The sequence below is a fragment of the Hipposideros armiger genome, unplaced genomic scaffold, assembly GCF_001890085.2.
Source record: "Hipposideros armiger isolate ML-2016 unplaced genomic scaffold, ASM189008v1 scaffold_985, whole genome shotgun sequence".
NCBI classification, from domain to species: domain Eukaryota; kingdom Metazoa; phylum Chordata; class Mammalia; order Chiroptera; family Hipposideridae; genus Hipposideros; species Hipposideros armiger.
The window spans coordinates 525408-549221 of NW_017732335.1; the positions used below are offsets into that span (position 1 = coordinate 525408).

The 23814-nt window shown below is 35.8% G+C and overlaps 1 long non-coding RNA gene and 1 pseudogene across 6 annotated transcripts in view; both read right to left on the reverse strand.

The window, feature by feature from the left end:
- Window positions 1-23814, reverse strand: part of LOC109375683 (uncharacterized) — a 109805-nt gene that overhangs the window by 77784 nt on the left and 8207 nt on the right. For all 5 annotated transcript variants that reach the window (XR_002122619.1, XR_002122620.1, XR_002122621.1 and 2 more), the window contains exon 2: window positions 2778-2836. This is a non-coding gene — a long non-coding RNA (uncharacterized LOC109375683). The remainder of the gene's footprint in view (window positions 1-2777; window positions 2837-23814) is intronic.
- LOC109375681 (14-3-3 protein zeta/delta pseudogene) lies at window positions 15646-16525 on the reverse strand (annotated as a pseudogene). The gene has a single exon (XR_002122616.1). The product of XR_002122616.1 is annotated as a 14-3-3 protein zeta/delta pseudogene (transcript).

Here is a 23814-nt window from a genome sequence, read left to right on the forward strand (position 1 = left end):
GAATATTGTAAGATCCATCCACGGGTTATAGAGGTGAGCCCACCTCTACTGACCATGGCTCCTGCGTCTCCATGAGACGGTCTGAGAGGCAATAGTTTGTATTCTCATGCTTTCCCCTGCTGCCTTACATGGCATTAACATTTTTTAAAATGTAAAGACTTGAGAAATAGAAATATTATCTCTCATTACCAACTATCCAGTCATTTATCATCAACTTCTTCCCTGCCATTGATTTCAGTGCATGTAATGCTGTAAAGTAAAGCTCATAGATATGATTTTCCTCAATTGATGTGCCAAGTGTAGAAAACAATGACCGTGAATGAAAGGGAAATTTCCTTTTTTAAAAAGTGATTTATAAATAACAACATGTCTTTTCATTATAGTGTAAGCTTCAAGAGACTGTTCACTGCAGTATCTCCAGGATTGAGAACAATGAATTAAATATACATATTAGCCATTAAATAAATATTTGTTAAAAGAGCAATGTTCTCTGACCCTCTATAGAACTACTGCATCACATGGTTCATAACATGGCATAATTTTTTTATATATAGCCATGTTTCTCAACAGTAGACAGCAAGAACCAGGGAGGGATAATGTCCGTCTTGTACACCATCATATTCTTAGAGCCTGGCAATACTTATGTACACTACACTAAAGTTGAATGAATGGAAGAAAGGTCTACATTGTATCTTATTCCTCTATCATCCTCAGTAACTAATCATATGAGGCATGTGGCTTGACTCCCATTTGATTAAGAATGTGCTTGGAAAAATGGACGTATACTTAATGGCTGCGTTGAACTAAGAAAATGCTGCAGAGGCAGGTGTGCTCTGGAGTGCTAGCCCGTCTCTCAGCTCAGACTGGCTGGCCCATTGATGTGGCTTTGGAGAAAGCTTAGGTTTGGATGCTGGTGTTCTTATTAAACACCAGTTAATGCCTTTTACCCCTCCTATCAAGGAGGGAAAACTATAGAAATAACAAAATTAAAGCTGTAGTTTCTGTGGTATCTCATTAACTGAGTCAGGCCCATGCAAACTTGTCCATCACCTGTTACTTCTGTGAAGGAAGTCTGAAAATACACTTAAGTTGTTTTGGAGACTATCCCTATCTCCCACAGCAGTGAAAGATTAGGTCAATTTGATTGATGCTGGAGAAGCTGGAGTCTGGGAAAGAGAATACTACAGAAACCTTCATCCCCTTAGATTAGTAGGTCGGCAACTGGCAGGACTTAGAGAAATCTCACTAAGCTAAATATCTTTCCTTAAAAAAACCCTGAAGTTTAAAGTACCAGACCCTGTTCTTTCTCCCAGGGACCACTGACCTCTACTCCCACTCCCAACAACAAAAACCAAGTGAGACAAACTTGAATTCACATCCTTGCTCTGTCATTTGCTAACTGTTAACTGAGGCAAGCTACTTAATGCTCTAAGCCTTAGTTCCTCATTTTTAAAATGCAGATGACAATATGACTGTGTACCTTGCTGGATTCTAGTGGGAATTAGAGTCTATAAATATACACATAATGTGTAATGAGGACTATCTTCATAATCTCTAATCCTCATTATAAATTGCTTAGCAAAGAGCCATAATAGGTACCCCATGTGTGGTAGCAGCAATTAATAGCATTCTAATCATTGCTGAGAATATAAAAACAGAAGTTGAGCTGCACAGCTATACTCTCATATTGACTTAACCTCTGTTGTTCAGTTTCCCTATTATCAAATGAAAATAAAAATACTTAATATTATAATTTATTATAAAGAAATACATGGAAAGAAATACATAAATGTGTTCAACTTATGAATGGCAATCGTTGTGGTGCTGGTTCATTTTCCTACACCTACTAAAGAACTTGGCCTAGTGATAGTCCACTGTGAGAAATGAGTTGATTTGGTGACTGGTTCCAAGGGGAGATCAATTCTTCCTTTCCTCCAGACATCTGGACCTTTTCTTCTCCTTCCTGATGAAGCGCTACACCCTCATCATTTGGAACCCCACAGGTAACATGTATCGTCTCCTTTACTGCTCCCCATAAAGAGGAACAGAGCGGCCTTGGCATTATCTTTTTAAAACTCCAAAACTGGAAACATTTAAATGAGTATTTTTCAAGGTGGTCAATGTTTGATGCTGCAGACGTATTTTAAAGAACTAGGAACCATTCAAAAGTGATGTACTACATTGATATATCATAGGCACTAAATAAAACCTTACTGAATTGAATTACAATTAATTTTAAGTGGTATATATTTTAATTAAGCAATGCATATTTGAAATTAATTAATTTTATAGGCTAATATACTTATTGACTATTAATTCTTAAGAGCTAAGTGTTATTTGGCAATTTTAAAAGCTATGCACACTATAGAAAATAACTTCAAAGCTACAATATTGGCCCTTAAAAGTTTTTAAACATTTTAACTGTGTATTGCTCTGATGATCTTTGTGACAGCAGGAAAGACATATGATTATTGTGAAATCAATGAGTCAGACAATGGACACAGTGAAACACAGAAGACACTATGCAGAATGCTCACTGTTGCTGTTGAAAATGATTTATGATTGTGATTAATTGCTTTTGAAATTTTGATCAAAATTGATCTGTCCAATTTTCTGGCACTGGCTCTGTACGTCAAATCTTACCCTGGAATTACATAAATCAATTTAGTCTAGACTTCTGTAAAAAAACTAGGGGGAGAAAGATAGAAGTAATTTCTGAGTTGTCAGTGACAGATGGATGTTCTGATTTCATAGTTTTAGTAAAGAAAAGGTCTTACCGTAGCTGTCATAGGCATCCTCACTTACTCCATGACCGTAGTCATAATACTCAGGCACACTGCAACAGATTTAGACAGCAATCAATGTTACTGTAATCAAGAGGGGCCAACCCAGAAACTCATATGGAATTTGAAAGCAAAATGTGTGCTAAAGTAGTATCTCAAGAACCTCTAGGCATAAAACACAATCTTAAAGAAAAAGTAAGAAAAATACAGGTTATTGACAAGGAGGGCTATGATTTTCTCAAGCCACCTCAGTATTTCTTTATCTCTATCCTCCAATTTATTAATCAAATTTCCCCTAAAATGCAAGTATAATAACTTCAATATTTGTCAAGATGAGAGTTATCAAAGGTCTATTTACGAGAAAAAAGAGTGCTATAGAAGATGACATCTGGTCAATTGTATATGGCTTTTAATACTGTTTCTTTAAGAAATATGCATCAATTTTATCTTCACTTTCAAACACTGAAATTATATTCATACTTCTCTTTAGCCTTTCACAGTACATTCATGCATTTCTCAAATATATAAGCTATTTTTTTACTTAACGGTTTATTAGACACGTCCACATTTTAGTAACTGAGATATAGGTCAGGTCTTCTTCCTCCCTTTCTTACTCAAGTTACTTAAAATCTTCCCTCACTGCAATTGTCATCACTTTGTCCTACAGCAACAGTTTCCCCCTTTAAGGCACCATTCCTATTAACATCCAAGCATCTTATGTATCTCCCATTCTCAAAAACCCCTCCTTAACCCCGAGATCTCTTTCTAGCAACTGTCCCTTTCTCTGCTCCTTTACTGCACAATTTCTTGAAAAGAGGCGACACTTTTCACTCGTTTTCACTGCCCCTCCTTTCATATACTTTTGAAGACATTCCAGTCAGGCTGTTTTCTCCACTGAAACAGCTCTCGTCAATATCTTGACATTTTCAAATCCAGTGGTCAAGACTTGGTCCTCATTTGACTCGAGCACCAGTTAACAGTTGATCACTTCCTGTTCTTTCAAACACTTCAGTTGCTTCTGAGATGGCTTTCTCTCTTGGATCTCCTCAGCTCATTCCATTTCCTCATACTTCTCTACTGGTACCTCTTTATTTTTCCAGCCACTTAATCCCAAAGGCCATGGGGGCTCAGTTATTAGAATTTTTCTCTTTTCTATTGATACTTACCCCTTAAGCAATCTCATCTGATCCTATGACCTGAATACCATCTCTATTCTGATGACTTCCAAATTCTATGCCTAGCCTTGGAACCTCCCTCTACCCTGGTCTCATATATCCAGTTGCTTTCTCTATATTTCCATTTGGATGTAAAATTTAACATATCCAAATATAAAATTTGATTTTCTTTTCAACTCAGACCTGTTCCTGAATGCCTCCCTCTCATCTTTACTAAAGACAACACCTTAAATAGTGTTACACAGAAAACTGTCCTTTCTCTCATATCTAATCTTTACTCCAACAGCAATTTCTCTTCCTTCCACTTGGAAAACATATCCAGAGTTTGAACATTTGGAAACATCTCCACAGCCCTGATGGTGGTTAAAGTTTCATCATTTCTCACTTCACCAAATACAGTATCCTTCTTACTGGTCTCTGGGCCCTGCTTCCTTGGTTTCTATTTTCCACTTAGCAGGCAAAGTAATTCTTATAGAAGTAAATTAGACCGTATTAGTGCTCTATTCAAAACCCATCAATAGATTCCCATATCCTTCTGGGAAAAAATTTAAAAACTCTTATTTTGCCTCCACACATTGGCCCCTAGTATTTCTTAGACCTCCACCACTTTCCTCTTTGCTCACTCTCTCAGGGTACTTTGGCCTCCTAACTGTTCCCTGATCATGACAAACACATTACTGTCTCAGCACCTTTCTATCTGCTATTCCTAGTACCTGGAACATGTTTTTCCTAAACATTTAGTTGTGTCTTCTCTCATTCTTTCAGAACTCACTCCAGTGTCATTTATGAGAGGTTTCTCTCACTAATCTATTTAAACTAGCATTCACTCATCCTTCCCTTGCTTTGTTCATCTTAGTGTTTATCAATCACTACTGTACTATTATATAAACAAACAAACAAACACGTTTCTTTGTTTACTTACTGGCTGTTTCCCAGTTCTAGAATGTAAAAGCTCCCTAATATAGGACTTGGTCTCTCCTTTGTTCACTTGCTCGCATTCTTCCAGGATGATTGGTTACAACAATGCTTGGCACATGACAGCTGCTCAATAAGTATTTATGAAATAAAGGACTGAATTACTCAGAGGGAGATTAGACACTATTTTATAGGAGTAGCCTAGTATAACCAAGTTATAATTTTCTAAAATATTTTATAAAAAGTGGAAACTATTTTAATTGAGCTTAGTATTTGGATAATTAATGCATTTTAAAAATCTTACTTAGGGATCTATAAATATTTATGATACACTGTATTTTCCCCTCAATACACTCCTTTCCCTTAAAGTCCTCTGCCTAAATCTTAATTTATAAATTTACATATACATTAATTTATATTTATAAATTATTTCAAGATTACTAATTACTTTTAAGCATATAAATGTGTGGCAAGGAAATGGCTTTATACCAAATACCAAATTGTATAAGAGGTGAGGGTGTGCTATTGAAGCCAAAGACTTAAAATAGAAGGAAAGAGGGCTGGCTGAGTGGCGCGATGGTTAAGAACTGGCTTGGGATGCCAGAGGGCCCTGGTTCGGATCCCACATATGAGGGCCAGTGCCACTGCCCTCCACAGCTAAGATGCTGAACAACAACTCAACCTGGAGCTGGGCTGCCATGAATCGCCGGTGATGGCCTAGGCTGCAGCCCCTGTGGCAGTGGGTTGCCATGGGCTACCGTGTGTTGCTGGCAGCCAGCGTGAGTGACTCTCAAGCCGCTGTGAGCGGCCGTCCAGAAGCCGGCAACTGATCTGCCTCACCCGGAAAGAGCGCAATGATGGTGCCAACTTGTGCCAGTGAAGCAACGTCCTCCACAAATAGACTGAAGAACAAAAGGACAGCAACTTGTCTGTTCCCCTTCCTCCAATTCCCCAGCATTGTTCCCATCCCCCCAATTCCCCAATAAAAATCTTAAAACAAAAAATAGAAGGAAAGAAAGAAAAGCCTAAAATTATGTGGTTGTCATTATCCCTCAAGGCAATTTTATATGTCTCATTATATTAAATATTTGAGATTTCATTGATAGTAAGGAAAGAGAAGCAGAAAATAAAACAAAACAGTCTACATATTAGAGACAAAGAAAGAGACAAAGAAAAGTTTGCCCATCTTTATCTTTCTACGAGGCAATTAGTAGTGCACTAATTTAATTCTTGTGTAAAGTCTAGGGGGGAAAAGAAAAGATTACCTAGCCCAACCTTAATCACCCAGGAAAAACTACCTAGGAAAAAAGTATGGCAATATGTTCTTCTCTCCATCTTTCTAGTGGCTCGAGATTATAGAAGTCTCAGGCCATGGTGCTGGCTGGATGTTCATCTCTTCTTTCACATACTTATCTAAATAGAAATGATGCAACCCAGTTGAGAACCCTGATATATGTGTAACAAATTCCTGAAAGTTGTTACATTGACATCCTGGATGATCAAGAAGTGGCAGTCCCGAGAATATAATTTAACAAGCAGCATTCCCTTTTATAGGAATGAAGAGAAAAATGAGCGCATTGCTTCTACCTGCCTTCCTCACAATCGATCATTTTTCTGTCTGATTACATTTCAGCCTGATTACATTCCCCAAGATGTGCTGTATGAAGACCAGTAGCCCCAAACACTATCTACTGGCATTACTATATTTCTCATTGGATTTCCTTTTCATTTTAATTGATGAAGGTAAGAGAGAGAAAAAGAACAGTAGTGAGAACACTCATGACAAAGAAGCTGCACTGATTGTCTATCATAAATGATACATGCACACCAAGACAGAATTTTAACTTTCAGAACTCTAAAAGGGGAAGTGGAACATATCAGATATTTGTAAGATAATAGATAATGCAAAAATAATAGAAAATAATTGTAATAGATTCTTCTTGGGTCCATACCTTTGCTTATCCAACTATTACTTCTCACTTCTTTCATAGGAAGATACATTACATGGACAAAATGTACACTCCTCAGCCACCCTTGTAGCTAGGTGTGCTCTGTGACTAAGTCAGGAAACATGGGATGTACACAGAAGTGAGAGTGGCAACCTTGAGGTCGTTTCCAATTTAAGAAGAAGCTCCTCATCTTGGACTTGTGCACCATCACCTCTTTCATTGGTAGAATGCACTCAAAGTGATGAAAGGCATCTACCATGCAAATAAAGACAATGCCTCAGGAGGTCATGGACCACAACATGGGAGGAACGTGTCTAGCTGATCACATTGGAACAGACTTACTCTCAACCACTGCTTACCTTAGGAATTGTTATGAGAAAAAAAAATACTTTTTAAAATTTTGGTTGAGCCACTGGATATTGACTCTCTGATACAACAATTTAGTCAAATAATGAAATCAATATGTAGAAGGGCAGAACTTCCCTTAAAATCCCCAAACATGGGGCATTAGCTTAATGGGGGGCTGAGCAGTACAAGAAAAAAATACTATAGGTAGAAAGCTGATGACACTTGTTATGCCACTGCCAGTGAAAACGTGGATGGCAGGCTATTGGCCTGTGTATACTTTGGCACTCCAGGAAAAAAAAGCTGGAGAAATCCTGTAAGTAATCCTTGCTGTTAATTACCCTTATTGTTTTTAGAAAGGTTTGCAACAGATATAAGCTTGAGTGAGAATGAGCCATGTTTCCAGAAGAAACAAAAGTGAACAGAACTTTGCTAAGGAAAATTATCTATGCCTGATTTATGTTGTATCACTTAAAATGGCAGAGGGGGCAGACATTTGGGGCTTAAGAGGATTAGAGAAATCAACTGTTTCTGTATTCCAGTAACAAGAGATAATGAATGTTGCTCAAAGATTCCCTCACATCTTCCCATTAGACTTTGCTGCCATATGTGAGCCCCAAAACAATCCTCAGGCCCCCAAACATGCACCAGAAGGAAGCATGCTGCAAACCTGTCCTCAGTGAGGCCATGCTCTACTTTACTCCATTCACAAATGGCCATGGATGGGGCCATTTTATTCATTAGGATAAGGAAGAACCTTCCAGTAAATCTAGTGTAATTTCCAGAATAGAGAACTGAGGTTGCCAGATGAACTAATCAAAAAAGTTATTTCAATGCTGCTGCTTGGGTGTCATTTAATCTCTGTTCGGCAGGATTTTGTAATTGTTATTTCTTATGGGACCTTCAGTGTTTCCCCAAAGAAGTTTCTATTATAGTTATTATGTTCCTTTTCCATCCCTTTATATTGGGTATTTTTTATGGGGAAGAGGGCAGGAAAGATAACCCGTCTATTATTTTATAGGTTGCCAGACTTAAAAGTACCATATCAAGACCCATTGTAGAGGTCTGCCTATTTCCCAGAGATTCTGTATTTTGACTAAACTTGGATTTTCCCTGTTGGGCAGAAGGTAGGTGTATCTTTGTTTGTTTGTTTAATGAGAATTGTATTCACTCATATTTGGATGACTAGAGGTTGGGCCATAGAAGACTTCTTGTTGTTCTCCTCTAAAATCCATTTGTGGGGTGGGGTCTTTGAGAAGTAATTAGATCATGATGGTTACGCCCTCATGAATAGGATTAATGTCCTGAAAAAAGGGGATCCCTGAGAACTCTTTTGCTCTCTTTCTACCATCTGAGAATAAAGAAGACAGTAGTCTGAAACCCAGAAAAGGGCTCTCATCAGAACCCCATCCTGCTGACATGCTGATCTGGGACTTCCAGCCTTCCAAACTGTAGGAAATAAATTTCTGTCGTTTATAAGCCACCCAGCCTATGGTATTCTGTTAGAGAAGCCTGAACCCACTAACACAAATGGCAACCCACCAGCCTGGATCCCTGAATGGTGGCATGGAACAAAGTTCTACTTGCCCTAGTCTATAATGTATGAGGAAATAAAACTTTCTCTTGTTTGGGCCACTGAATTGTAAATCTCCTTATCACAAATGAAAGCCCATACACCAAATAATATAGTTGACAATTAAAGCAATCCCTTGAGGATGAACAGGCACTCAGTAAAGGTTTGTTGAATTAATAAATGATTGAATAAAATAATTCAAAGAAAAGATAACTACATTTGAACATGAATAATCTTAGAATATTTTGCTATAAATATCTCTATAAAACTTTGTGTATGCTGCAGGAGGGATGTCTACTCATATTGACAGCAACGGAAACAGTAAAAAAGACAAACAATCACTCATTTATTTTCTAACATGAGTGGAACCCAGATTTAAATTTTAGAAATAATATAACTGACAAATGCATGTGTGACTTTTATACCATTACATTATTTTCCAACGTTAAAAATACACATGACTTGGCTAGAGAAAGAAGGCTATGGTGTTGGCTCTATGTTTTTCATTTCATTATTTCAGAAAGCTATTACTATTTATTACATTTATTTCATTATCATGTTGTTTAATTATGTTAAAATATGAATAAAAGTGGACAAATGGATTCAGTATAAAAACAAGCAGGTTATTTAATTTTTAAATTGTTATTATTTCATCTTATATTTTAGAAAATATAGGAATCTAGGTTTCAAAACATACTGTTATAATTATGGAGGTGTTAATTAAAACTGTGACAATTAATGGGGATTTGAAACTCAATAATTCTGGTGATTGTAGCAAACACAACTTCCCTAAGAACCAACACATGCAATCAGCATATAACATATTAGGTGCATTGACTTATTAAACAATATTTAAGTATTAGTAAAATTCTATACAACATTTTGGCCTTTTGACATCAAGACTTTAAACACTAATAAGTATTTGGAAAAAAATAATAAATAAAAAAAGCAGCAGGAAAAATATCAGGTTAATTTAATAATGGTCAAATGTAAAACTAGACAAAAAACTCAGAGACGAAAATTTTCAGGGTTTTTTTGTTGCTGTTGTTTTTGGAGGCTGGAGGAGCATTTTACCCTAAAATAGACTATGTTAGCAATTTAGTAAGGCGATTAATTAAATGAAAATGAGCACAACAGAAAAAAATTAGGATGGTATTTGGGAAACCAAATACACCTTCACCATCATCAAACTATTTTTCCAAGCAAGTTCTTAGTGAGCCTACCTGTGATGTAATAACACCTACATTTCTATAGTGCTTCACTCTCTAGTAGTCGGTGTTCATGTTCCTGTGGCAGGAGACAACACCCTGATGGTGGAGCAGGGTGGTTCAGAGGTCAGTGAGACTAACCAAGCTTGTAAAGGACAATTTTTGGACATCCAAATGTTACAAAGAGAGATACTGGCAGTAATATAAATGATAACGCTGCTCTGTATGATGCGTTCATATAATCAAACCATTTAGACTGGTACAAGTGGGAACAAAATGGAGGATGTAATTTAAAAAATCAACACTGCTTAATATTTCAACTGTTTCCTCGGTAGGATATAAAAATTACCTAGATAACTAAAACATTACAAATACACCACAGCTTGTTGGTGCCCTTATAAGACTAAAGCTCCAGCATTCATAGTTTGCAGTTGCGTTTGGTTTAGGCTATGCTGTCCTCCCTTTCAGCCTTTCCCTGATTCTTGACGAAGTTGAAGATTTGTGTGTATGAAAATAGGGCCAGACGAAAGTGAGTTTCAACTAAAGCTTATTTAATTATTTTCTCCATGGAAGAAAAGTAAGAAATACAAAATAATATTTTAGAAGGGATAAAGGAACTTGATTAAAGAATAAATTTAAAATATTTATAGCCATCTTTGATAGCTGGCTATCTGATATATGATAGCTCATATTTTGAGCACTTTAGTTGGTGCTCTGAAAATTTGTTCTCTTAAGTTTTTATGCTGAAACCTTGTTATATTGTGCATTGGCATTGTATTTCCAGAAATATCTGTCAAGTAAAGATAAATTTTCAGCCCAGCTCCCATTCTCAAGTTACAAATTGATAGTTCCTTTGTTTTATATCCATTTCTTTTTTTTCAAATCTTTCTGTTAAATTCCATAAAGGTCCATGAAAGTGCTACTTCCTAAGCTTTAAACCTAGTGTGTAGATTAATGACTGCAATAAACAGGTATATGTACCCATTCTTACCACCAACCACAACCTCAGTATCATTTAGAGCATTAAACACACAGTGGTGGGATGGAGAAATGGGAGACTTCACCAAATAGCTCAAGGCTCCCAGCTTTCTTCCACATCATAGTACTATCCTGTCACCTCTTAATTCTGTTATCCCTGGGTCTTTCCTTGAGGGGCATCTATTATTTTCAGCACTAAGGGTGAAGTTTACCAACATGAGATCCACCTTATTGTTATGGTGGAAAATGGGACCTATTTGCAAATTTTTTTAACGATTTTTTTTTTGTCTATCCCTTCTAGAACAAATCCTATCTTCCCACAGAAACTAGCTGCATGTATCTCTCCTCACGCACCTTTCCCACCATATTCTTTCACTTCCTTTATTACTGACTAGACAAAGAGTACAATAACCACAAAACAAAACCAAAAAACCCCAGCAGCTACATATAGACGCATTGTCTATTTTATAAAACATTAAAAGTCAAGCTGCTGGGGATGATGAAGCCCTTGTGGAAATTATAAGCTAGCAGAAAAAGCCATTCAACAAGTGATAAAGAATGATTCATTCATTATCATTATTACTATTATTTTCATTCATCAGATGATGAAACCCTGAAAGAGAGGAAGAATTAATTACCCAGGGAAATGGAGGGAAGAGGACTTACAGGCAGGGGTCAGCACCAGCCAGGGTTCAGAGGTGAAAAAAGACATGGTATTGGCAACTACTCCACTAGAGTGGCCAGGAGGTTGGCATAAGGGAGAGGGAGGCTCAACACTGTATCATGAGAAGGACGCAGGGGCCACATCTGCAAGGATCTTGTCTTAGTCACAGTAAGGAGTTTGGATTTTATCTTAAGAGGCAGTGAAGACAATGAAGGATTTAAGAAGGGGACAGATGTGACTGCATTTTGCCTTAAACAAATCACCCCATTGGTGGTGTCTTTCTTTTTTTGTTCCTGTATGATCAGCACCTGGCAGAGTATCAACCACATAGTAGGTACTCAACAAATATTTACTGGATAAATGAATGGGTTGCGTACATGTGTGTAGAATGAATATTTCCCTTCATCATGGTTGTCTCCCTGTGTTTTTGCATTGTTATTTCCTTTATATCTATGAGCTTGGGCTTTTTTGTTAAATTAAAACATACATAAAATAATTTGTATGTTAAGATAAATTACTTGTGAACATAATTCATAATTATTTAATTTCATTCCATTAGATGCTACACTTAGGGTCTGCAGTTTGTATTGCTAAATGTCTTTTTTATCCCCCTCCACCACAACTTTGCAGAGGTTAAAAGGCAACAAAAAAAAGAGGATAATTCTAGCTAACTTCAGTTAGCAATACAAAACCATATTTTCAAAAATTTGGTGGACATTAAGAGGAATACATAAATTAAGTCTGATGTTTTGGAGGCCCAAACTCAAATGAGTGAATTGTAAAGAAGCATCATTTGCTTAATTCTTTTTTTGCTAATGTTTTAATAGCATCTGCAGCGACAGACTCTACATTAATTCAGTGCTACTTCCGTATCGATTTGAACATTCTTTCTCACTCCTTTGCCATTTCTACCACCTAATTTTTAGAATTAAAAAATTTTAAATAGGAAAGGGCCTTAAACAAGAAATTAAATCATTGGTCTCTTTGAATTCTTCTCTTCACCCCTCACAGGAGAAATAATAGCTGTGATAATCATAAAACCATATACCTAATACATTTCTAACACTTAATATATGAAAAAACTGCCAAGGGCTTTACATACCATGTCTTGTTTAATTATCATAACAATTTTTGAGTTGGTATTAGGCAAAGTGCTGAAGAGGAAATCTATTTAGCAGATTAAGTTACTTGTCCTAAGCTACTCAGCCCTTCAGTGGTGAATCTGGGATCTGAACCTTTGTGTATCTGATGACAGAACTCACACGGACAATTTATAATTCATGGAGCCCATTCTATGTATCCAATCATTCTCAACTTTATCTGCATATACCAGACAAAAATATGGGAAATAATTTACTTTAAGTCAGTATGATCTTGGGCTAATTGTGATTAGAAAGATAGATGAGCTGTGAGCTCCGTTCTACATTTACCTCTTGTCTTTCTCAGAAAAATCCAGCTACCATCAAGAACAAGGGCCTGACAAAAGCACACAAAATTCTGAAGACCCTCTCACTCCCTCCTGAATTATTTTCTCTTCTATGAAGCCTTTTCAGGTCCTAAATAGCCCTATAACGTGTTCTGACAATGCCATGGACTTCCCACATATAGCATTAACATCACTGCAATGTCACCTGTCTTCCCAATTAAAATATGATTTCTATGAGATCAGGTCTATTTGGGTTATCATTGTATTCACAGGTGTGTGACACATAGTAGATATTCAAGATATATTGACTAAATGAATTAATTGAAGTTTTGGAACTGATGATATTTGCATTCATTCCAATTCTAAACAGCTACCTTCTAACCTGAAGACGTCGCCCAACAATCCATTGCATTGGTTACCACACATCCTTCTCTGCACACCTCCCCTGAAGTATATCCTCCCCTGGATTCCTCTTCCTATTTGGGAAACCTAATGCTGTCTTATTCCACTGAGCCCTTATCATTCAGTTCTATTTGGAACAAGCTCTCCAATTTCCTTTACCAATTTCCATGGTCCTTCTACAACTTAACTTCAACTAGAGTCAACTCTGTAATGATATATAAGAAATGTAGTCAACCCTCTAACTATATATATAAGAAATGCATGGGAGATCTAAAGGTTTTGATATTTTTGTGTCAGAAAAGTGGATTTGGTGTTTACTTAAAAAACTTCTAGGTGGCAGAATAAAAGATTTTATTCACCTACAAAAGAATAAGAAATGAGCTAAGGCAGGGATTGGCAACCTTTTGCGATGGAAGAGCCGATCCTGTCCCTCACAACAATTTAAAAATTAATCGAGAGCCATAAAACAAATGAAATCACCATTATGTGAATAATATCCTTAAAAATTTTATACATGAAACTATGATAGTTTTGTTTTCATTTTCAATTTTACTTCAGAGCCACATGTATGTACTCAAAGAGTCGCATGTGGCTCGCGAGCTGCAGTTTGCTGACCCCTGAGCTAGAGGAATAAGACATGATGCCTTTAAGCTATGGTAATCTGAGCCTTGGGTTTTTGTGGTTTTTTTTTTAATTAAAGTTTATTGGGGTGACAATTGTTAGCAAAGTTACATAGATTTCAGGTGTACAATTCTGTAATACATCATCTATATATCACATTGTGGAGCATTGGATTTTAAAGTACAGAAATTTTAAGTTTGTTTTTCTTGTTTTCAACCTCTTATGTGACTGACAGCAAAAGCTTTCGCTTCTATTTACCTGGAAACTGTGACAACATGAAATCATGAAACCATTCAGTGAATGTTTATTGAGTACCATTCTGGGGATACAAAGAGGAAAAGATACATTAATGTATTTATTTAAAGTTTTGTTTTAATTTTATTTCTCCTATCCCCTCACCTCTGGCAACCACCAATCTACTCTTTTTGGTGGTTGCTGTATCTATAAGCTTTCTTTTTTTACATTTCACATGTAAGAGAGATCATACAGTATTTGTCTTTCTCTGTCTGATGTATTTTATTTAGCATAACGCCCTCGAGGTGCATTCATGTTGCTGCAAATGGCAAGATTTCCTTCTTTTTCATGTCTAAATAATATTTCATTGTATATATACATAGCACATTTTCTTTATCCATTCATTCATCGATGGACACTTAGGTAGATTCCGTATCTTGGATAATTGTATTGTAAATAATGCTGCAATGAATATGGGGGGGGTGCATATACGTCTTGATTTTTTGTTTTGTTTTGTTTTGTTTTCATCAGATAAATACCTAGAAATGGCATTACAGGTTAGTACGGTAATTTTATTTTTAATTTTTTGAGGATCTTCCATACTGTTTTCCATAGAGGATGCATCAATCTACATTCCCACTAACAGTGTACAAGGGTTCCCTTTTCTCCACACCCCTGTGGAGAGTACATTTCTTGTGTCTCTAACCATTCTAATAGGTGTATAGTGATATCTTATTGTGGTTTTCATTTTGTTTCCTAGATGATTAATGATGTAGAGCATCTTTTCAGGTGCCGTTTGGCCATCTGTATGCCTTCTTTGGAATGATGTCTATTTAGATCTTCTGTCCATTTTCCCACTGAATTGTTTGTAGGTTTTGCAATTGAGTTGTATGAGTTCTTCATCAATTTTGGATATTAGCCTATCATACACATGATTTGCAAATATTTTATCTGATTCAGTAGGTTGCATTTTTATTTTGTTGATGGGTTCCTTTGCTCTGCAGAAGGTATAGTCCCACTTGTTTATTTATTTATTTATTTGTTTGTTTGTTTGTTTATTTATGACTGGAACCAATTATCCCTTTTATTCCATACCAGGACAAACCAATAGGTAGGCAGTTTTCTTTTCTTAGACATGGAAGCAGTTTTAACACTGGCCCTTGTGAAGCCATAATGTACCAAAAGTACTATGCCAAACATTTATAACTTGTATAAAAATTCCACATCCCCATATTGGCACCTCAGGATGAAAACAGGTAACTCCCTAAATGTTAACTGGCTCTACTCCCCTAATATTAAACATAAAAACCACATGGGAAATATAGAAATTCAATAGAAGTAACATAAACCTGTCATAAACTGTAAACAAAAAACTATTTGTGGGACAGCATGGATGACAAATGGTCTACTGTGTAAATTTTAGAATGAGGCAGACAAAAGTTGGAAGGCAGGTTAATTTTCCCCTCCTTCTCCTGCTTCAGCTTCATCTCCTTGGGTATCCGATGTCCACAATGTCAAGTTGTCTCTCAGTGTTTGCATTATTAGCGTGCTGTCTTTGTATGACTCTTCACTTAATGTATCAAATTCAGCAATGGCTTCATCAAAAGCTGTCTTTGCAAGACAGCAGGCTTTCTCAGGGGAGTTCAGAATCTCGTAATAGAACACAGAGGAGTTACGAGGGGCCAGACCCAATCTGATAGGATGTGTTGGTTGCATTTCCTTTTTGCTGATTTCAAAAGCTTCTTGATATGCTTGTAGTGACTGATCCACAATCCCTTTCTTGTCATCACCAGCAGCAACCTCAGCCAAGTAACGGTAATAGTCTCCTTTCATTTTCAAATAGAAGACTTTGCTCTCTGCTTGTGAAGCATTGGGGATCAAGAATTTTTCCAAGAGAGACAATACATCATTGCAGATATCTCTTAGCTCAGTCTCAATTTTCTCTCTGTATTCTCGAGCCATCTGCTCTTTTTTCTCAGCGCCTTCCATCTTTTGCTCAATACTTGAGACGACCCTCCAAGATGACCTACGGGCTCCTACAACATTATTATAAGCAACTGAGAGAAGATTCCTTTCCTCTTGGATAATTCAGCTCCTTGCTCAGTTACAGACTTCATGCAGGCTGCCATGTCATCATATCTCTCAGCCTGCTCGGCCAGTTTGGCCTTCTGAACGAGCTCATTTTTATCCATGACTGGATGGATGTTCTGTGTCCGGAGTGGGTGGCGGCGGACGGATGGGGGCTCAGCAGTTTCTGGGTGGCGGCGGCGAGGCTGAGACTCTCCCCACTTGTTTATTTTTGTTTTTGTTACTTTTGCTTTTGGTGTTGGCTTCAAAAACTCATTGCAAGACCTGTGTCAAGGAGTTTACCGCCTATGTTTTCTTTTGGGAATTCTGTGGTTTCTAGGAATTCCATGGTTTCAGGCCTTACATTCAAGTCTTTAATGCATTTTGAATTAATTTTTGTTATGTTGTAAGATAGTGGTCCAGTTTCATTCTTTTGCATGTGGATGTCCAGTTTTACCAATACTATTTATTGAGGAGGCTGTCCTTTCCCCAATGCATATTGTTGGCTCCTTTGTCCTCAGTTAATTGACCACATATTATTAGGTTCACTTCTGGGATCTCTATTCTATTATTGATTTATATATCTTTTTTTTCCCAATACCATACTGTTTTGATTATTATAGTTTTGTAATAGTTTGAAATCAGGGAGAATGATGTTTTCACCTTTGTTCTTCTTTCTCAAGATTGCTTTGGCTATTCAGGGTTTTTGTTTTGTTTTGTTTTGTTTGTGGTTCTACGAAAATTTAGGATTATTTGTTATATTTCTTTGAAAAATGCCATTGGCATTTTGAGAAGGATTGCATTGAATCTGTAGATTTTTTTTTGGTAGTATGGACATTCTAACAATATTGATTCTTCCAATCCAAGAGCATAGGATATCTTTCCATATTTTTGTGTCTTCTCCAATTTCTTTCATTAATATCTTACAGTTTTTAATACACAAATCTTTCACCTCCTTGGTTAAATTTACTCCAAGGTATTTAATTCTTTTTGGTACAATTGTAAATTGGATTGATTTCTTTATTCCTCTTCCTGATAGTTTATTATTACTGTATAAAAATGCAACAGATTTTTGTGCATTGATATTGTATCCTGGAACATAACTGATTTTGTTTTTTAGTTTTAACAGTTTTTTTGATGGAGTCTTTAGAGTTTTCTATATGTAATATCATGTCATCTGCAAATAGTGACAGTATTACATTTTTCTTTCCAATTTGGATGTTTTTCATCTGTTTTCTTGCCTAACTGCTCTGCCTAGGACTTCCAATACTATCTTGACTAAAAGTGTCAAGAGTGGGCATTCTTGTCATGTTCCTGATCTTTGAGTATGATGCTAGCTGTGGGTTTGTCATATAAAGCCTTTATCAAGTTGAGGTAAGTTCCTTCTATAGCTACATTGTTGAGAGTTTTAATCATAAAAAGATGTTGGATTTTGTCAAATGTTTTTGTTTGTTTTTTTGCATCTATAATTATTGGGGTGATCATATGATTTTTATCCTTCATTTTATTAATGTGGATAACAATCACACTGACTCATTTGAGAATGCTGAACCATCCTTGTATCCACTGAGTAAATCCCACTTTGTCATGGTGTGCGATCCTTTTAATGTATTGTTGAAATTGATTTGCTGATATTTTGTTGAGGATTTTTGTGTCTATATTCATCAAGAATACTGGCCAATAATATGTCTGGTTTTGGCATCAGGGTAATACTAGCCTCATAAAATGAGTTTGGAAGAGTTGAGTTTCCACCTCTTCTATTTTTTGGAAGAGCTTGAGAAGGACTGGTAATAATTCTTCTCTGAGTTTTTGGTACAATTCACCAGTGAAGCCATCTGGTCCTGAACTTTTATTTGTTGAGAGGATTTTGATCACTGATTCAATCTTTTTACTAGTAATCTATTATTTAGATACGTTAAAATAATAAATATTAGTGTTGCAAGGAAGTATGAATAGATTAATATTGTGAGTATTTTCAGATTACTTTCTCTCCATCTATCCAACAAAATTTATTGAGAACTTATTATGTGCCAGACACTATTTTAAGTGCTAGGGAATACGGCAGTGAACAAAATAGACAAAGATGCTTTCCCTCATGGAGTTCAGAAATAAAATAATAAACAAACAAAATAAAAAAGTAAAATATAGGCTCAGTTAAATAGTTATAAGTGCTTAAGAAAAAAGACTCAAGCTGAAAGGGAAACAGCAGGTGTTGGGATAGATTGTAAAATTATGGTTAAAGCAGTCAAAAAGTCTTTACTGATAAAGCGATATTAAACAAAGACCTGAAGGAGATAAAGTAGCCAACCTTGAAATTTGGGGAAAGCAGTCCAGGCAAAAAGAAGAGAAAACATAAAGACCTTGATGTAGGTGTGTGCTTAGAGTTTTCAAGGAATGACAAGAAACCAGTGTGTCAGGGCAGAGGTGAGTTGCAGGAGATGAGGTTAAGGGGAGGAGGGCGACTGGCATAGATTTTTTTCACTGCTTACTGCTAAGTGCCGTCTTTCCCAAGCTGGATTTTGACCTAACTTCCCTTTTTTTCTACATTGTGCACCTTTACTGTCAGATCCATTCCCAGGACTTCACTGATTACAAACTGTGTAACTTCTATAAATAAATTTCCAATATAAAAATAACAGAATCTCCATATTAATATTAAATAGCATAACTGCTTTAAAGCATTGGTTGTAATATTGTAAAGGTTAAAGTGTACATTTTTCATCTAAATACTAAAAGCTAATTACTTTAGCTAAATGTGAAGTAACAGTATAATTTAGAGGAAGCAAGAATTTATTTGAGCACAATCTAATGTGCTTGAATTTTGATAATTGTACAAATGAGCGATGGCCTCTGAATCCACTGCCATGATTAATACTATAAGTAGACAAAAGTGAAGACATAATATTTATTGGGCTACTACCAATTAATTTCAAGGCTTTAGAAATGAAATACAGTGAAGTATTAAAACAGGTGGATATAAAACACAATTATGATATATCCAGTCATAAGGAAAAACATAGGAAAGTAAACAGATATATATGTAAGCATAACTATGAATGAATCCATACATATGTAGTTTAAAAATTTTAATCTCATATTTTTAAATTAAAATCATAGGTACCATTACCACTGGAATAAATAAGAGATTTAAATATGAAAAATGTGTAGCTTAAATTAGTTGGCCTCTGATATATGTACATAGTTTATATATTTCATTTTCCATTCAAGAAAATTTTCCAGTTAGAAATTAGTCTTTATTCTGAGAACAACTGAGTGCTCAAAACATAAAAGTTCACCTTTCTGATACTAAAAATTATTATTCACATATATGATCATTTGTTTTGTTGGGGATTTATTATCATTGCATTTATATTTAGTAAATAAAAACTTGGTATAAAAATAAACCATATTAAACCCATAAACTCTTCTCCATAACTTTTATTTTATATATTTTTAGTACAGAAATAATCAAAATGGATTTAAAAGAAATAAAACTTAAAAAAATATTTTATTCAAAATTAAATATTTTGGTCACTTTGTGTATGCTCAAAATACTAAATGAAATAAATTCTTTTTTTGTGTGTATGTGTTTCTTTAAATTGCACATACTCTTTTTTATGCTCTAATATTAGTGTTTTTCACAAAGTTCTAACAAGGGAAAGATCAATTCTTTAGATACTATATTTTTAAAGTACCTTTGAAATTCTATCAACATTGCATAAATAGTTTTAAAATAGTTTTGAAATTTTATTATTGCATTATTTATGTATTCCTTGCATTCAACCAAGTGTTACACAGAAAGAATTGTGCCACACAGCAGTCATGTTTATAAAAAATATTATATAAGTTTGTGTCTTCCAAAATTAACAAGTAAATACATTAAAGACAAATAGATAGATAGATAGATAGATAGATAGATAGATAGATAGATAGATAAACAATAACCCACTGCAGCTATTTTTCTGGCCAGTTTATCTTGACAATAAAATATATAAACCTCCCACAATTCATTATGAGACAGAACACATTATGGAAAAAAAAAAAAGTCCACAGTTTCAAGAGTGGAGACAATGAGGTCTCTATTCTTTTATCCATTTGGAGTAAAATCAGTATTTTTTCTAAAAATGGTGCACAGAACACAGAAAAAATGTATTTGAACTTAAATTCAGAGCTGCTATTTTTATTGTGTGTGTCATTTTGGACAAATCATTTAATTTCTTTAAACTCCAGTTTCTTCACCTTTAGTATGGCTATAATGATATCTACCTCATGTCAATGAGATAACCCATGACAGCCCCATGATAAGTACCTACTACATAGCAGGCACTCAATAAATATTAATAATGGGTGACTGTCCAAACAATGAAGGCATAGACATAAAACTCCTCTTTTTCAGTCACAAAGGTTGTAGTGCTGATAGAGATTTCATCTCCTTGAAATATTCTATAACATGACATAACCATACATGACCTCTTAAGTTTCAGCTGATGGTATTTAATGTTCACAGGATGAAATATAGGCTGATTATTCATGAGGGAAGTGACATATTTTTTCTGCTCACAGATTAAAGATCAAGATAGATGATCTATATACGGCATCTAGGATAGAATTATGAGTAGCTTTGCAATGATCTCCATTATAGAAAATGGATGTTTTGAGAGTGCAACCTTATGCCCCAAATGAGATAGAAATACATTTAGATATGCTTTTGTGTTTTGTTTTTTTTTGGATTCAACACTGTGCATGCATTTCTGCAAATAGTCTCTTTATATAGCTATTCTTTAATAAATTTTTCTAATTCAGCTTGTATTTTTTGCTTACTATGACCCTTTATTATATAAATGAGTGGTGAGCAATCTCATAACAAAAACATTAATCTTCTGCTTTATTGTGTGGAATTATCATTAGAACACAGTAATTATTTTCTATAAATAAGACCTTCAACTGGCTGATTAATTAGGCTCACTGGTACACAACATTAGTAAATGAACTGTTACATGCCTTTGGTACAAATGCACAGAAGCTATTGAACCCTAGTTTGAAATGGACATAATTCTAACTGTATACACATATTTATTTGGCTGAATCATAATTCATGAGTATCAGTAAGATCTCAGTGCTGCAAATATAAACACTACTTCTAATTATTTTAATACTTTAGTTGACTTTGAGACTGAATTCACTGGTACAAATTGCACTGTGGCTATGCATTAATGGTGATTTATATTCTTCTCCATTTGAATCACAAATAGAATCTCACCTGTGTTGTGTAATGTTCCAGAATATCTTGTTACTTTTAAAGAATTATTTGTTATGCACCAGACTTTGGAAATGTAAATAAATGAATTAGAGTTTGGGGAAAGAATATATAAATTGATAAGAATGATTCCATTTTGGCAAGTCTTTTCTTTCTGTGAAGAAACAAGGCTACCATCATCCAGAAGCTCTTGATTTTTAACTTAAGTCAGGTGAGGCTCTGTCATGCACCACCACTGTGTGGTGGCATGCTTGTAGTTATGTATTTTTATGTCTTCCTTTTCTCTGATCGACAAACTGGGAGTGGTAGTTCTTTATACAGCACGCAAGTCCCCTTTCTATCTATGTTCTAATGACCTAGCCAGTCTCCCCCCTTTCACTCACCAGTACTATATCCTATACCCGACGTGGTGGACTGTCTCCTGTAACCCTGACCATGGTTATCCTTGTATCTAGATGGAACTTCGTCTACTTCTTCACCTAGGAAAGTATTCACCATCTTCCTGGGAACTAGCTCAATGGTAAGTTTCTTATTAAAACTTTACCCAAACTTGCTGGCTCGGTGTCATTCCTTTCCACTTGCCTTCTGTAAGATCTTGCTCACATCTTCATGTAAAACAACTCTCATTGTGCCAGGACTCTTAAAAAAAAATATCTGTCCCTTCCTAGAGCACAATGGTTCTCAATATGCAGTGTGCACAAGCATCACAGGGATACTGTGCTAAAAATGCGGATTCCTGAGCCCATTCTTCAGATTCTGAATCAGCTGGCCTCAGCTGGGACCCAGAAATCTGCAATTTCATTTGCAGGAGTTTCTGATGCAGAAGTCCAGGATCATACTCTGCAAAAACTACACTAATTGTGAATAAACCAATGTCTGGGCTGTGTCTTATTTGTTTTGAATACATAGGTCTAGAGCACTGACATTCCATGAATGTTTGTTGAATAAATGAGTGAGTAGTTATAAAATAATATGTGATTTCTTTGAAAATAATTTGTAAGCTGCCTGACAGTACAGCCATGCTGATTTGTAACCATGTTAACAACTGTTCTCACAGAATCGGACTTTGTCCTTGGTATTTGAGAATTTACAAAAAAAATAATAATAAAATAAAAAAAATTAAGAGGTACTTGATAAAGGGATATAAGATATACTAGGGAATATAATTAATATGCTGGTTTTAAGAATTAGTATTCCAAAAAAAATAGCTCCAAATCAACACTAGAAGGCCTAAACTAAAAGTACATTTCTGCGTTTAGGTTAAAAATAACCAAAACAATTGCGAAGATGCAGGATGGTCTTGGAACTGGCTTGACAGCAGTTCATTTAAAAGGAACCTAGGTTTTCAGTTGAAAACAAATTCAATAAAACCCAATAATGTGACATAGACACTTAGGAAAACCACCCAGTCATATGATGTTGAAGGGCTTTAAAGCAAGAAGCACAGGATGTAAGAATGCCGTTTCTTTGCACGAGTCACCTCTCATCTGATACAATGTACCTCAAGTTCACTGTGCCACAACTTAAGATGGAAGCCTGGACAACTGGAATGGTTTAAAAGACAGAGGCTAGAGTATTTGGTGAAATAGAAATCATGATATACCAAGAACAGTTGAGGGGGATATCATGTCTACATGGGCATTCACCCTGGATGTTGGCTTGTTACTGGTACAATAATGTTTCTCAACAACCACAAAATATTTGCATCATTCAACGATAAAGAATTATTTAGGTCACGTGATTTGGTTTGGTTGGAGGTTCACTAATCTGGGCTGGGCTTGCTGGGGTTTCTGTTCCATGCTATGGATGGAGCTGGGCTTGGCCCCCATGAAGTTGGGGCTCCCCATGTTTTCATTCTGGAACCCAAACTGAGGGAGCAGCAGCTACCTGGGGAAGCTCTCCTCATGGCAACAGCAAGAGAGGAAGTGGGAAATACACAGTCCTCTTCATGGGTAGGCTTAGAATTGGCATTATTCTGTTAGCAAGATAAGTAAGTGATAGTGAGGAATCAGAAAAACAGACTGCTTCTTTTTTGAGAGGGACTGAAATATCACAGAGTGTGAACAGAGGGAGGTGAAAAATTATAGCCAAGAATGTACTCTACCCCACTCGGGATGGGCATTGATTCAGGGACATTATCTTCATAAAGAAATGCTGATGTGTGGAAGAAAGCTAGATGTATTACACAGAGGGTGCCAAATATATATATATATATAT